The sequence below is a fragment of the Cetorhinus maximus genome, chromosome 15 (genome assembly GCF_964194155.1).
Source record: "Cetorhinus maximus chromosome 15, sCetMax3.hap1.1, whole genome shotgun sequence".
NCBI classification, from domain to species: domain Eukaryota; kingdom Metazoa; phylum Chordata; class Chondrichthyes; order Lamniformes; family Cetorhinidae; genus Cetorhinus; species Cetorhinus maximus.
This window is the reverse complement of record NC_135893.1, coordinates 4206450-4217988: the sequence shown is the minus strand read 5'-3', so window position 1 is coordinate 4217988 and position 11539 is coordinate 4206450. Positions and strand designations below refer to the sequence as shown.

Genomic DNA, 11539 nt, shown 5'->3' with positions numbered 1-11539 from the left:
CTTATCACAGTAACTACACTTTTACAATTTAAAAGACTGGACTGGCTCTCTAAAATCTTGTGTAAATAAATATTTTCACATTTATCTTTCACTGAATTTCCTTCAATAACTGCAAAATGTAAAAATCATCCTGTTTTACGTGATCCATATTTGTAGCTTTCAGTCAAAATTGGGGACTTCTAGGGCATAAATATTAATTGGTTTGGTAGTGTTGAAACCCAGAGAGAGAAAAGTCAGGAACAATAAAAAGTCAGTTCATCTAGCCAAACTCTAGTACATTAACTCTCCAACTGATTGCATTAATGAATCTCTAAATTGTTGCTTCAGTTACATCACTTAGTAAATCATTCCAAATATTTATTTTGCTTTGAATAAAGAGGTGTTTCCTGATTAAACTAATTTATTTTTCATTTATATCCCAGGTCCCATTTTTCTGGTATACCTTAAAGTAGTAATCTGTGATTATCTTATCTATACCATTTAATAGTTTGCTAATCAATATCCTGCCTTTATTCTCAGAGTCTGGGGACAGGATCCCTCAGTGGAATTTAAATTATACCATTTTGACTAGTGCTCTTTTCCTGCTCTCGATGAGATTTGCTGAGTCCAAGGACATGGTAGAATTTTTTTTGTTCTGCTACCGGTGGTAGTACTAAGAGATCAGCAGACACTTAGTCAGGTGGTGGTATGTGATTGTGGCTGTATCTGAGATAATGTTTTATTCTGTTGGAACCTAATTAGTTATTTTTGTAGAATGTGGTTTCCCAAAATTTAACCAAAAAGAAAGAATAATAATCAACTAGATATACACAAAAATATTATTACATCCAGTAAACATCATCTTTTGGGATTGTAAAGTTCAAGCTTCTCTAATCTTTTCTCATGCTTCAATACTTTTTCATTTGAGTTCGGCCACCAATATATGTATGAACAAGTATGATCTGAGAAGATTTCATCTTCGGGAGAAATGGCCATTTAATCATCTACTTGTAAACATTTAATATTAAAAAATTGAGGTTGTTCTTAATATTCCATTTCAAAATGCATTGAAAGTTCCCATGTCAACCTGACCTTACAGAAAACTCCATGAGGTACCACATTGTCTTTCAATACATGTTATGCTGATCTGTGGAACTGTGACAGGTTTTTTTCCCCCACACCAGTTCAATTCAATGCAATCCAGAGATGCTGGAAGAAATAATGCCATTAAAATCACAATTAGCCGAGTGTCAATTCCATGGACAACATGGCTGGGATAATAGTGTAATCATTACCTGACTTTCAAAGCATGATGCTATGTAGACCTGAACCAATCCCTTCAAAACTGCCATTTCCCATTTTTAAGGTGTTGACTCCAATGAAATCCAGTATTATTTCCGTAAATCATAATATTGATACTTCCATGATAGCTCTGTAAGTTTATCCAATGAAAGGCCAGAGAAATTGCACATTAAACCTCCAAGTGAAGCAATGATTTACGTGTACTTCTTTCAATTTAATCTACTGTATTTGCTGCTCATAATGCGGTACCCTCTGCATTGGGGAAACCAAACTCAGACAGGGTAGCTGCTTTGTGGAACATCTCCACTTAGTCTGCAAGCATAACCCCGACATTCCATTTGCTTGCCATTTCAAGTCACCATCTTGCTCTCAGGCTCACATTTCTGTCCTCGGCCTGTTACAATGTTCCAGTGCAAGCTGAAGGCATAACACTCATCTTCTGATTAGGCGCTTTACAGCCTTCTGGACTCAACATTTGAGTTTAACAACTTCAACTCATGAAATCTGTCTTCCATTTTGAATTTTTTTCCCAAATGCCAGTCTGTATCTTCTTCTGTTTTTGTTTTCAGACAGTCCTGGATCTTTTTCTGCTATTAACACTTTCTGCTATTTTGCTTTCAGACAGTGCTGATCTTTATTCTGCTATTAATACCTACTCTGGATCAAATCTTTAGTCTTTAATACTATCATTACTAATCACTTTGTCTTGTGTTCCATGACATCTTTGTCATTTAATCTCCTCTGCCTTCTAACCTATCCCAGACCTATATTTCTCCACCTATCCCTCCCCAATTTTTCAACAGCATAAAACCCATCAATTTTTACCTCTCTCCAATTCCAAAGAAGAGTCATATTTGACTCAAAATGTTAACTCTCTTTCTCTCTCCATAGATGCTGCCAGACCTGCTCAGTTTTTCCAGCATTTTCTGTTTTTATTCTGATCTCAGGGATGTTGGTAGAGGCAATGCAAATGGCTTCAGTGCCCTACAAAAGGGAAGGAAACATTATAGTTTCCAATCCTGATTATTTGGTTGTCTCTGCTGAAAATGTGTGAATGTAGAGGATGAGTGATAATTGAATCAAACTCAGCTATGATATCTCCCACAGTTACATAGGCTACAAACACACCAAGGCTTACACAATAATTGTTACTTCAGTGAGATACTAAAGGGTAACTAGTGCTTGTGGAACTGTGTCACAGCAAAGACACAGGACTTCAACAGAGGAGGTGAGAGAAAAGTTTTCAGAAAAAACTGTGAGAAATTTAAAAATGTTGATTAAAGAATACATTGAGAAAAAAATGGACAGAACTAGGCCCATAAACACTCAGACCATCCTGACTTGGAAGTATATAAATATTCCTTCATTGCTACTGGGTCAAAATCCTACAACTCTCACTCTGTTGTATCTACACCATATGGACTGTAGCAGTTCATGAAGGCAGTTTGCCACCAACTTCTCAAAACCAATTGGGATGGCCAATAAATGCTGGCCTTGTCAGCAGTGATGCACACAACCCACAAATGAATAAAATACAAACCCTTATGGCTGTGTGTACCTCAATGCTATTTACCTGCCTTTGCTCCATATTCTTTGATACCCTTACTAAATAAAAATCTCTTCATCTCAGTTTTGAAATTTTCTGTTGACCCAGCAGCCATATATTTTTGGGGTAACAAGTTCCAGATCCCCACCTTGTGTGAAAATAAAGCTTCCTTATTTCACTTCTGAATAGCCTAGATCTAATTCCAAGGTTATATCCCCTTGTTCTGGAACTCATACTGGGCTGGGGATGCAATAGAGCCTTATCATCGGAAACTAATCAGCAAAATCAATCCATAGCAAGGTATCATAAGGTAAACACATTGATTTGTCAGTGCAGCAACTCTTCTCTCCAAACCACGATTGTTAGTCACTTCTGGGAAATACAAATGAAAAGTTCTAAATAGATTTTAAATAAAACAGAATGTGAAATTCAATGTTAAAACAGTAGTTTCACAAATATTGACATCTTGAAACCTGCAAAATTAATTTATTTTGTTTACTTTTAATTTGGATTAAATTAATCACATATTCAGGTTTATTTAGCATTAACATGCTGTATACATTATACTTACTAACGAGAGAAGTGTTGATTTCCTTTCAAAATGCTTTAGGAAATTGCATTTTCCCTGTTGGACGGTCAATAAAATATGCATTCAAAAAGGTTAACAAATGTACTATTTATGAACAAGAAAAGATCTGATGCGATTGCAGAAAGAGGCAAAGAACAAACTTAAGTAACACATTAAGTAAGGAAGCTTCAGTTTTATTAAGAGAATTGAGGTAAGGCGAGAAGAAGACAAAAGCCAGGCGGCGCACAGGGGTCCTATTGCGCTGTTGGTCGCTCCTGAAAGCGCCCTATGTGGGTCACGGAGGCGCTGCCGCCGATCACAGCTTCACCCCCGGAGCCGAGCGCGGCCGCACAGGAGGCGGGAGAGAGTCAGGCTGATGGCAGGTCAGTCACTGGGACTCTCCCTCATTGGGAAGGAGATTTTATCCCCCGTTTGTAAAAGGCGCGGTTAGAGGCGGCAGTGAGCGGACATTCGCCGGCGTCAGGGTGAAGGGGATGGAGGCGGCCCGGCGGGAGAGGCCCCCCCGCCTCAACACCCCCACACCAGCCCCCCCCCTCTGAGAGGGGGCGAGGAGAGGGTCGGGCAGGGGAGGGGAGGTGAAAGGGGCTGGGGTAGTGGTGAGGGGGGGGAGGGGGTGGGGGAGGGGGTGGGGGAGGGGGTGGGGCAGGGGGGTGAGGGGGTGGGGGAGGGGGTGGGGGAGGGGCAGGGGGTGAGGGGGTGGGGGAGGGGGTGGGGGAGGGGCAGGGGGTGAGGGGGTGGGGGAGGGGGTGGGGGAGGGGCAGGGGGTGAGGGGGTGGGGGAGGGGGTGGGGGAGGGGCAGGGGGTGAGGGGGTGGGGGAGGGGGTGGGGGAGGGGCAGGGGGTGAGGGGGAGGGGGTGGGGGTGGGGGAGGGGGTGGGGGAGGGGCAGGGGGTGAGGGGGTGGGGGAGGGGGTGGGGCAGGGGGGTGAGGGGGTGGGGGAGGGGGTGGGGCAGGGGGGTGAGGGGGTGGGGGAGGGGGTGGGGCAGGGGGGTGAGGGGGTGGGGGAGGGGGTGGGGCAGGGGGGCAGGGGGGTGAGGGGGTGGGGCAGGGGGGTGAGGGGGTGGGGGAGGGGGTGGGGCAGGGGGGTGAGGGGGTGGGGGAGGGGGTGGGGCAGGGGGGTGAGGGGGTGGGGGAGGGGGTGGGGCAGGGGGGTGAGGGGGTGGGGGAGGGGGTGGGGCAGGGGGGTGAGGGGGTGGGGGAGGGGGTGGGGCAGGGGGGTGAGGGGGTGGGGGAGGGGGTGGGGCAGGGGGGTGAGGGGGTGGGGGAGGGGGTGGGGCAGGGGGGTGAGGGGGTGGGGGAGGGGGTGGGGGAGGGGGTGGGGCAGGGGGGTGAGGGGGTGGGGGAGGGGGTGGGGCAGGGGGGGGAGGGGGTGGGGCAGGGGGGGGAGGGGGTGGGGCAGGGGGGTGAGGGGGTGGGGGAGGGGGTGGGGCAGGGGGGGGAGGGGGTGGGGGAGGGGGGTGAGGGGGTGGGGGAGGGGGTGGGGCAGGGGGGTAGGGGATGGGGCAGGGGGGGGAGGGGGTGGGGCAGGGGGTGAGGGGGTGGGGGAGGGGGTGGGGGGTGAGGGGGAGGGGGTGGGGCAGGGGGGTGAGGGGGTGGGGGAGGGGGTGGGGGGTGAGGGGGAGGGGGTGGGGGGTGAGGGGGAGGGGGTGGGGCAGGGGGGTGAGGGGGTGGGGGAGGGGGTGGGGCAGGGGGGTAGGGGATGGGGCAGGGGGGGGAGGGGGTGGAGCAGGGGGGGAGGGGGTGGGGCAGGGGGTGAGGGGGTGGGGGAGGGGGTGGGGGGTGAGGGGGAGGGGGTGGGGCAGGGGGGGGAGGGGGTGGGGCAGGGGGGTGAGGGGGTGGGGGAGGGGGTGGGGGGTGAGGGGGAGGGGGTGGGGGGTGAGGGGGAGGGGGTGGGGCAGGGGGGTGAGGGGGTGGGGGAGGGGGTGGGGCAGGGGGGGAGGGGGTGGGGCAGGGGGGTGAGGGGGAGGGGGTGGGGCAGGGGGGGTGAGGGGGAGGGGGGTGGGGCAGGGGGGTGAGGGGGAGGGGGTGGGGCAGGGGGGTGAGGGGGAGGGGGTGGGGCAGGGGGGTGAGGGGGTGGGGCAGGGGGGTGAGGGGGTGGGGCAGGGGGGTGAGGGGGTGGGGCAGGGGGGTGAGGGGGTGGGGCAGGGGGTGGGGCAGGGGGGTGAGGGGGTGGGGCAGGGGGGTGAGGGGGTGGGGCAGGGGGTGGGGCAGGGGGGTGAGGGGGTGGGGCAGGGGGTGGGGCAGGGGGGTGAGGGGGTGGGGCAGGGGGGTGAGGGGGTGGGGCTGGGGCAGGGGGGTGAGGGGGTGGGGCAGGGGGTGGGGCAGGGGGGTGAGGGGGTGGGGCAGGGGGGTGAGGGGGTGGGGCAGGGGGTGGGGCAGGGGGGTGAGGGGGTGGGGCAGGGGGTGGGGCAGGGGGGTGAGGGGGTGGGGCAGGGGGGTGAGGGGGTGGGGCTGGGGCAGGGGGGTGAGGGGGTGGGGCAGGGGAGGGGGGTGAAGGGGTGGGGCAGGGGAGGGGGGTGAAGGGGTGGGGCAGGGGAGGGGGGTGAGGGGGTGGGGCAGGGGAGGGGGGTGAAGGGGTGGGGCAGGGGAGGGGGGTGAAGGGGTGGGGCAGGGGAGGGGGGTGAAGGGGTGAGGCAGGGGAGGGGGGTGAGGCAGGGGAGGGGGGGTGGGGCAAAGTGGGTGGGGGAGCAAGAGGTCTGACTGGGGCAAGAAGGGGTGAAGGGAATGGGGATGGGGGTCAATAGGGGTTGGAAGGGGTGGGGTGCGAGGGGGTTGATGAAGGTGGGGGTGCAAGGGAGCTAAAGGGGGTTGGGGATTGAGGGGGGCTGAAGGGGTGAGGAGGGCCAAGATGGGATGAAGTGGGATGGGGGTGAAGGGTGAGGTGGGGCTCGAGAGGGGTGAAGGAGCGAGAGAAGCAAGAATGGGTGATGGGGGCGGTGGGCAGCGAGGGGTGTAAGGAGGTGGAGTGGGAGGGTCTGAGTGGGGGCTGTGGGGGCTAAGAGGGGGTGAGGGGAGTGAAGTGGGGTGGGGGCGGAAAGGTTTTAAGGGGGTGGTTGGTGAGGGGGTTGTAGGGGGTGGAGGTCGAAGGGCGAAAAGGGGGGTGGGTGGGGGTGAGAAGGGCCAAGTGGGGGCAAGAGGGGATGGGGGTTAAGAGGGGATGGGGATGGGGAGGGTGAGTGGGGCCAAGTTCAGGCAAGAGGGGCTGAAGTGGGTGGGGGTCGAGGAGGGTGAAGGGGCAAGAGTGGGCGAAGGCAGTCGTGGGGTTGCATATGGGGTCGGGGCTGGCGAAGGGGGCGAGGGGAAAGGGGGCGAGGGGGTCGGGGGGAAGGGGGCGAGGGGGTCGGGGGGAAAGGGGGCGAGAGGGTTGGGGGGTAAGGGGTTGAAGGAAGTAATGGGGTGAGGGAGATGAGAGGGTGTGAGGAGGAACGGACGAGATGGGGAAGGGCGGATGTCCATCCAGAAATTTGAACAAATATACATTTTTCACATGGGAGCTACTGCGAGTTAACACAACAGTGAGGAGAGTCCTTGAGCGCTGAGTGTGGGAGCAGACCTCCTGTCTATCTATTACTGGATAAATCTCTTCTTAGATCTGCATGGACATATATTTTCTGTGTACGTGTATCCATCTGTGTAAAGCACATCAACTATGCTGCCCTAAGCTCGATCTTATTGATGGGGAGGATGAAATTTGGTGTTGGTTTACTTTGTCAGTGACAATTTCTAACACTTTGCAGTGTCTATATAAAGTTGACTTTTTTTCAAAATACCCATTGTCTAACCAGTGCAGCAGATTGAGGTTATGAGTGTAACTTTGCTCCATTCATCTCTATCTGCGTTTGCCATTCTTTTACATGAATAAAATTATTTAATTCAAAGGCATTGTGAAACTTGGGTGCAAAACACAAGCTTTCTCTGCCCTTGGAGCGTAAGGGATGAATAGTTCCATGGTCAGATGCGTAAAATTTATAGAATAAAAGTTGTCCTCTAACTCTGGAGAGGTTTAATGCCGTTGCAAACTTCTGTTATCTGACTTTAAACCAGAAAACATGACTTCCCTGAGAGTGAAATGTGACTGTCAGTATTAATAATTAATAATTGGAGTGTAGCTGAGTCTTACTGAATGGCGGAGCAAGCTTGAGGGGCGGAATGGCCTACTACCACTATTCGTATGTTTGTATGTTGAGTATTTGCTTGTTCTGCTTGGCTTCAAACTTTTAAATAAAAACATCAAAGCTCTGTTCGAAACTTTTATGTTTTGTACTTCATTCTGCCAAATACAGTTTACATGGCTGGAGCCTTGCTCACTGAGTTGGGATTTTAGTTCAGTTGCCCACTGATTTATATTGATAGCTGATGCATCATGGCTCAATTTTGTTCACCAGCATTAGAAGTATGAGATGTGTGGGTCTATTTGACAGTAGAACCCACATCTTAAATAGTGAACTTGTTGAGTTTTTGTAACAATCCTGCAGCTTTTATTGTCACTTTATTTTGTGCTGGCCTGCAAATGACCAGATTTATTGAATTCATAACTTGCCATGTGGGATTTGATTACATAACCACTGGGTTGTTAGTGCATCACAATTGCCATCCTAGGGTACCTAATATTGTCTAGGTTAAAGAATGTCACTGGCCAGTCATCCAAACCTGTAGTAGGGGCAGAATCTGGTAAATGTGTTGATGTTTGAATACACCATTTTTGATGTTGTGTCCAGTTAGGCTCTTAAATATTAAGATCTTTCCTTTAACTAATATTTTAGCATAGTTAATTGAAATGACAAATGTTGGGAAATCGGGCATGGATACAAAAAAACAAGGAAAAATGGCTACGTGGCCCAACAAGGCAGTTTGTTCTCCAGATCCTCTACAATTTATGGTAGTGTAGTGGTTATGATATTGGACCACCAACCCATAGTAAGTTGGGAAATTAAATTCAGTAGATCTGACAATTTTTAGGTTATCACTAGGAAAAAGTCCAAGGTTGATGGTTTGCTGTAAAAATCCAACCAATTCACTGATATTCCTCAGTCAAGGGAACCTGCCCCCTTAACAACTCTGAATTGCACTTGACTCCAATCCTGTAAAATATGTTTTTTTTCTTAATTCCCTGTCAAGTGGCCTAGCCAGCGACTTGACTATAAACCAATTTCTACCAAAGTTATTCTCCCATCAGCTGTCAGAATAATTAGGAGCGTGTAATAAAGACCTTGCTAATGTTGCCGGCAACTCGAGAGCAAATTAAAAATAATGCTTTATTTTGGATTTAACCCAAGTTATTCTTCAATGATCCCTGTACTACTCTCCCTTGTTCTATGAGAGACTGAATAAAGGACAGGCCTCCTTATAAAATGGTGCACTTCGATTTTTCAGATGTGCATCTTGAATTTCATTTCTTCCTTTGATAGTGATTGTAATGTGGTTCTTCAAGTTGAATGATGATGAAACCCAGAATACTTGTTACCATCCATCTGCGATCATGTTTGGTTGCACAACACTATTTAATTTATGGTTGACGATGAATGTGGTTGAATCCAATTGCAGGTTTCCTTGTGTGTTGGTCTCTGGTGTCTGATAGGTAGCAGGCCTGGTTTTAGAAATGTTTGCAATGTCAGACTTCAGAGCACTTTAAATTCTACTAGCATATCTCCTATGACATTGCTCATGCTAAATTGGAGGATACAGCACAGAAGACGACCATTTGGCCCATTGAGTCCTTGCCAGCTCTCCGTGGAGTAATCCAGTCCCACTCCCCTGCTTGATCGCTGCTTGTAGCCTGGCAGGTTAATTTCCTTCAAATGCCCATTCAATTTCCTTTGAAATCATTGATTGTTTGCACCACCACCACCACACTCATACTGTAGTAGCAGAACATCTTTTTGGCTTGATGGCAGCATCCCGTTAGTGGGTGAGTAATGTGGTATAAAAATTTCAGTGTCGGTGCAATGCAAGGTATGTACGTTGTATGTCCTAATGACTGGCAGATTGTATCAAACAGCATGTCCCATTAGGCAGAGTACTGACCATACTCAGCTAGCCTGTGCTTGCAAAACTCAGTACATGGTGTCTAACGTTAGATGTGATTCCACGATTTGACAGCACTTGCTGAACAATCCCAATGCTAAAAAAAACTTAACTAACAATCAATTTAATATTATCAGTCGGGCTCACAATGTGGCTCAGTTACTCTTTTTTTTATTCATTCATGGGATGTGGGTGTCGCTGACTAGGACAGCATTTATTGCCCATCCATAATTGCCCTTGAGAAGGTGGTGGTGAGCTGCCTTCTTGAACAACTGCATCCATGTAGCGTAGGTACACCCACAGTACTGTTAGGGAGGGAGTTCCAGGATTTTGACCCAGCTACACTGAAGGAACAGCGATATATTTCCAGGTCAGGATGGTGAGTGGCTTGGGATGGAACTTCCAGTTGGTGGTGTTCCCATGTGTCTGCTGCCCTTATCCTTATAGATGGTAGCAGTCATGGATTTGGTAGGTGCTGTCTAAGGAGTCTTAGTGAGTTCCTTCAGTGCATCATGTTCTGCTGTGCTAATGACCTTACAAATGTGTTTCTTGGCTTTGATTTAGTGGTTTAATACATAGAATCATAGAATGGTTACCGCATAGAAGAAGGCCCTCTGGCCTATTGTGTCTGCACTGGCTCTCTGTAGGATCAATTTACCTAGTGCCACCCCCCCCCCCATTTTCTCCCTGTAACCCTTTTCAGATAATGATCCAATTTAAAGTTGAATGTCTTGATTGAAACTGCCTCCACCAAACACGCAGGCAGTGCATTCCAGAACCTAACCACTCACTGCGTGAAAAATTTTTTCTTCATGTTGCCATTGCTTCTTTTGCCAATTGCCTTGAATATGTACCCTCTTGTTCTTGATCCTTCCACCACTGAGAATGATTTTTCCCATTTACTCTGTTCAGACCCCCCATGATTTTGAATACCTCAATCAAATCTCCTCTCGAGCTTCTCTTCTCTGAGGAGAACAGTCCCAACTTCTCCAATCTTCCTACGTAACTGAAGTTCCTCATCCCTGGAACCATTCTCGTGAATCTTTTCAGCACTCTCATGCCTTCACACCCTTCTGAAAGTGTGGCACCCAGAACTGGACACACTACCCCAGTTGAGGCTGAACCAGTGTTACACACAGGTTTAACATAACTGCTTTGCCTTTGTACTCTGTGCCCCTATTGATAAACCCAGGATACTGTATGCTTTATTAACCACTCTCTCAACATGTCCTGCCACCTTCAATGATTTATGCACATATGCACCCAGGTCTGTTTGCTCCTGCATTGTTTTAGAATTGTACCCTTTATTTTACATTGTCCCTCCACATTCTTCTTACTTGTTAGGACAGGGAGGAGAAATAAACTGAAACCCCCAATTCCCTTTCCTTTTATCCAAAATCAGTGTGGTTTAATTTAGGAAAGGTAGGTGTGTTTCTAAACTCCTGTAAGTATGTGATCAATTTTAAAAGTCCCAGCAGAAGACGTCAGTGGGTAAGAGGATTATTTATTCACACTCTCAGCCCAAAAGATCTAAATGCGTCAGTCACACACCACATACTCAAGAAAGATGCAATTAAAGAAAGTACACATCTAGAAGCATTAAACAAAAAAATGAATAATTAACAGTTCTTGTGTCTTTGAGAGTCCAGTGAAGAAAGAAGCTTTTCCCACCCTTGCGTTATAGTTCAGGGAATTTTAGATGGCTGGAGGTCGGATATCAGGATTACTTCAAAGAGAAGAAAGTTCAGCAGGTCATGAAGTCAGGCACTTGTGGCTATTCTGTCAAGAGGCCCCTTTTTTTAACAGGAGCTTTGGAATCAGGATGGGAGGTTTTTTTTTTAAAAAAAAAGGCTTTTAAGCCTTCGGCTTTTAAAAGGTGAAGGTGGCACAGACTTTTTCTGCGGCTGTTGTCTTGTTGGTGTTATTCTGTATACTGCCCAGGGTCTCTCCTAAGTTTTGGGATAAAAGGATTTCGGTATCAGAGAACCAGTTTCAGTCACATGGTCAATGACCATTGTTATACAGTAGAAGATGGATAGTGATCTTTCACACTTGTAGATAACTGGTTTTGTCAGCTTTCCTTTGTAACATTGAAAACCT

General features: G+C 48.9%; 1 protein-coding gene across 1 annotated transcript in view; it reads left to right on the top strand.

Moving 5' to 3' along the window:
• The first annotated feature begins 3665 nt into the window (after positions 1-3665).
• mib2 (MIB E3 ubiquitin protein ligase 2) overlaps positions 3666-11539 on the top strand; it is a 254519-nt gene continuing 246645 nt past the window's right edge. Inside the window, exon 1 of the mRNA XM_078557745.1 lies at positions 3666-3778. The gene's annotated coding sequence lies outside the window, so the exon portion shown is untranslated. The remainder of the gene's footprint in view (positions 3779-11539) is intronic.